The sequence below is a fragment of the Arachis stenosperma genome, chromosome 10 (assembly GCF_014773155.1).
Source record: "Arachis stenosperma cultivar V10309 chromosome 10, arast.V10309.gnm1.PFL2, whole genome shotgun sequence".
In the NCBI taxonomy this organism is placed as follows: domain Eukaryota; kingdom Viridiplantae; phylum Streptophyta; class Magnoliopsida; order Fabales; family Fabaceae; genus Arachis; species Arachis stenosperma.
The window spans coordinates 72,154,582-72,159,663 of NC_080386.1; positions in this window are offsets into that span (position 1 = coordinate 72,154,582).

The window sequence follows — 5,082 nt, forward strand, 5'->3', positions numbered from 1 at the left end:
ATTTAGTTTAATTATAGTGATGTGGTGACAATGCTTTTGTTTTCTGAATGAATGAATGAACAGTGCATATGTCTTTTGATCTGTTGTTTATGAGTCTTTAAAATGTTGGTTCTTGAAAAGAATGATGAACAAGAGAAATGTTATTGATGATCTGAAAAACATCATGAAATTGATTCTTGAAGCAAATGGCCAGGCCAAGCGGCAGCGGCTAAATCAAGCTGTCCCTAACCATGTGCTTGTGTCATGAAGGTCCAAGTGAAAAGCTTAAGACTGAATGGTTAAAGTCGTGATCTAAAGCTAAAGAGTGTGCTTAAGAGCTCTGGACACCACTAACTGGGGACTTTAGCAAAGCTAAGTCACAATCTGAAAAGGTTCACCCAGTTATGTGTCTGTGGCATTTGTGTATCCGGTGGTAATACTGGAAGACAAAGTGCTTAGGGCCACAGCCAAGACTCATAAGTAGCTGTGTTCAAGAATCAACATGCTTAACTAAGAAAGTCAATAACACTATCCCAAATTCTAAGTTCCCCCAGAGACGCCAATACCTCTAAACTACAAAGGAAAAAGTGAGATGCCAAATGTTCAGAAGCAAAAGCTACAAGTCCCGCTCATGTAATTAAATTAATATTCATTGATATTTTGGACTTTATAGTATATTCTCTTCTTTTTTATCCTATTTTATTTTCAGTTGCTTGGGGACAAGCAACAATTTAAGTTTGGTGTTGTGATGAGCGGATAATTTATACGCTTTTTGGCATTGTTTTATATAGTTTTTAGTAAGTTTGAGCTACTTTTAGGGATGTTTTCCTAGTTTTATGTTAAATTCACATTCTGGACTTTACTATGAGTTTGTGTGTTTTTCTGTGATTTCAGGTAAATTCTGACTGAAATTGAGGGATTTGAGCAAAACTCTGAAAAAGGCTGACTAAAGGACTGCTGATGCTGTTGGATTCTGACCTCCCTGCACTCGAAATGGATTTTCTGGAGCTATAGAACTCCAATTGGCGCGCTCTCAACGGCGTTGAAAAGTAGACATCCAGGGCTTTCCAGCAATATATAATAGTCCATACTTTATTCGAAGAATGACGACGTAACGTGGCGTTGAACGCCAAGTACACGCGGCTGTCTGGAATTAAACGCCAGAAAAACGTCATTATCCGGAGTTGAACGCCCAAAACACATCATAACTCGAAATTCAACTCCAAGAGAAGCCTTAGCTCGTGTATTGATCAAGCTCAGCCCAAGCACACACCAAGTGGGCCCCGGAAGTGAATTTATGCATCAATTACTTACTCATGTAAACCCTAGTAGCTAGTCTAGTATATATAGGACATCTATCTATTGTATTAGACATCCTGGATTGTGTTTTTGATCTAGTGATCACGTTTTAGGGGGCTGGCCTCTCGGCCATGCCTGGACCTCTTTCACTTATGTATTTTCAACGGTGGAGTTTCTGCACACCATAGATTAAGGGTGTGGAGCTCTGCTGTACCTCAAAGATTAATGAAGTTCTATTTTCTCTTATTCAATTCTCTATCTTATTCTTATTCCAAGATATTCATTCGTACTCAAGAACATGATGAATGATGATGAGTTAGATAACCCTCATTATTATTCTCACTTATGAACACACGTGATTGACAACCACTTCCGTTCTACATGCAACAAGGCTTGAATGTGTATCTCTTAGATTCCCCAACAGAATCTTCGTGGTATGAGTTAGATAGATGGCGGCATTCATGAGGATCCGGAAAGTCTAAACCTTGTCTATGGTATTCCGAGTAGGATTCTAGGATTGAATGACTGTGACGAACTTCAAACTGTAACCTGCTGGGCGTTAGTGACAGACGCAAAAGAGGGATTCTATTCCAGTAGGGAGGGAACCGACCGGTGATGGCCGTACTGTGACAGAGTGCGTGAGCATTAGCTTTCACTGCGAGGATGGGATGTAGCCACTGACAACGTAATGCCCTATACAAAGCTTGCCATGGAAAGGAGTAAGAAGGATTGAGTGGAAGCAATAGGAAGGCAGGCGTCGAGAGCTCTACAGCATCTCCATTCCGCTTATCTGAAATTCCCACCAATGAATCTGCATAAGTATTTTTATCCCTTTTATTTTATCTATTTTATTATTTGAATCTAATTAAGTATCATGTTTAATCCGCCTGACTGAGATCTACAAGGTGACCATAGCTTGCTTCATACCAACAATCTCTGTGGATTCGACCCTTACTCACGTAAGGTTATTACTTGGACGACCCAGTACACTTGCTGGTTAGTTGAACGGAGTTGTGAATTCAAGTTAAGAAAATAAACAGTGCCCTAAGGGTATATTCATACTAAAGCTCAAAAGGTAGAAGAACATAGTGATCACAATTTCGTCCACCAAAAGCATTCTTATGGCACTGGTTGAATTCACAACTCCGTTCAACTAACCAGCAAGTGTACTGGGTCGTCCAAGTAATAAACCTTACGTGAGTAAGGGTCGATCCCACAGAGATTGTTGGTATGAAGCAAGCTATGGCACCTTGTAAATCTCATTAGGCAGATATAAATTGGTTATGGTTTGGAAATTAATAATAAGAAAATAGATGATATATAATAAAAGGGATAGAACACTTATGCAGATTCATTGGTGGGAATTTCAGATAAGCATATGGAGATGCTGTATGGCTCAAGGACGCCTGCTCTCCTACTGCTTCAACTCAATCCTTCTTACTCCTCTCCATGGCAAGCTGTGTATAGGGGTTCACCGTTCGACGATAGCTACTTTCAATCCTCTCGGGAAAATGGTCCTCTACGGCTGTCAGTCGCATGGCTAATCGTCTGGAGACATCACCTGGCCGAAGGCTACATCCCATCCTCGCAGTGAAAACTACGCTCACGCGCTCTGTCACAGCACGGCTAATCACTGGTTGGTTCCCGCGCCTACTGGAATAGAATCCCTTGATTCTTTTGCGTTTGTCATCACGCCCAGCACTTGCGAGTCTGAAGCACGTCACAGTCATTCATTACCGGAATCCTACTCGGAATACCACAGACAAGGTTAGACTTTCCGGATTCCCTGGATCCTACTCGGAATACCACAGACAAGGTGAGACTTTCCGGATCCTCATAAATGCCGCCATCTATCTAGCTTATACCACGAAGATTCTGTTGGGGAATCTAAGAGATACACATTCAAGCTCGGTTGCATGTAGAACGGAAGTGGTTGTCAATCACGCGCGTTCATAAGTGAGAATGATAATGAGGGTTATCTAATCATCACATTCATCATGTTCTTGGGTGCGAATGAATATCTTGGAATAAGAATAAGAGAGAATTGAATAAAAGAAAATAGAATTGCATTAATACTTGAGGTACAGCAGAGCTCCACACCCTTAATCTATGGTGTGCAGAAACTCCACCGTTAAAAATACATAAGCAAAAGGTTCAGGCATGGCCGAATGGCCAGCCCCCATAGTCTAAGAACTATGCGTTCAAAGATCTGATCCTAAGATCTATAGTGATAAAAGATGTCAAATACATTAGTTAAATGTTCTATTTATAATAAACTAGCTCCTAGGGTTTACATGAGTAAGTAATTGATGCATAAATCCACTTCCGGGGCCCACTTGGTGTATGCTTGGGCTGAGCTTGATCAATCCACGAGCTGAGGCTTCTCTTGGAGTTGAACTCCGAGTTATGACGTGTTTTGGGCGTTCAACTCCGGATCATGACGTTTTTCTGGCGTTTAACTCCAGACAGTAGCATGAACTTGGCGTTCAATGCCAAGTTACGTCGTCAAATTCCGAATAAAGTATGGACTATTATATATTTCTGGAAAGCCCTGGATGTCTACTTTCCAACGCGGTTGAGAGCGCGCCATTTGAAGTTCTGTAGCTCCAGAAAATTCATTTCGAGTGCAGGGAGGTCAGAATCCAACAGCATCAGCAGTCCTTTTGTCAGCCTTTTTCAGAGTTTTGCTCAAGTCCCTCAATTTCAGCCAGAATTTACCTGAAATCACAGAAAAACACACAAACTCATAGTAAAGTCCAGAAATGTGAATTTAACATAAAAACTAATGAAAACATCCCTAAAAGTAGCTTGATCTTACTAAAAACTACCTAAAAACAATGCCAAAAAGCGTATAAATTATCCGCTCATCAACAATCATGTCCTCAATTATGCCTGATAGATATTTAATGGAGCCATCAGCAAGTTGGAGACATATCCGGGTTGGTTTGACTTCTTCAATCAACCCAAGCTTTCTGATAGTGGATGCAGGTATTAGATTGATACTTGCTCCAAGGTCACATAGGGCTGTTGGTGCGCGAAATTGTGATCACTACACAACTTTGCACAACTAACCAGCAAGTGCACTGGGTCGTCCAAGTAATACCTTACGTGAGTAAGGGTCGATCCCACGGAGATTGTTGGTATGAAGCAAGCTATGGTCACCTTGTAAATCTTAGTCAGGCAGACTCAAATGGGTATAGATGATGAATAAAACATAAAGATAAAGATAGAGATACTTATGTATATCATTGGTGAGAGCTTCAGATAAGCGTATGAAGATGCTTTGTCCCTTCCGTCTCTCTGCTTTCCTACTGTCTTCATCCAATCCTTCTTACTCCTTTCCATGGCAAGCTTATGCAAGGGTTTCACCGTTGTCAGTGGCTACCTCCCATCCTCTCATTGGAAATGTTCAACGCACCCTGTCACGGCACGGCTATCCATCTGTCGGTTCTCAATCAGGCCGGAATAGAATCCAGTGATTCTTTTGCGTCTGTCACTAACGCCCCGCCTTCAGGAGTTTGAAGCACGTCACAGTCATTCAATCATTGAATCCTACTCAGAATACCACAGACAAGGTTAGACCTTCCGGATTCTCTTGAATGCCGCCATCAGTTCTTGCCTATACCACGAAGACTCCGGTTAAAGAATCCAAGAGATATCCACTAGAGCCTCGTATGCTTGTAGAACAAGAGTGGGTGTCAGTCACTTTGTTCATGAGTGAGAATGATGATGAGTGTCACGGATTATCACATTCATCAAGTTGAAGAGCAAGTGATATCTTGGACAAAGAACAAGCGGAATTGA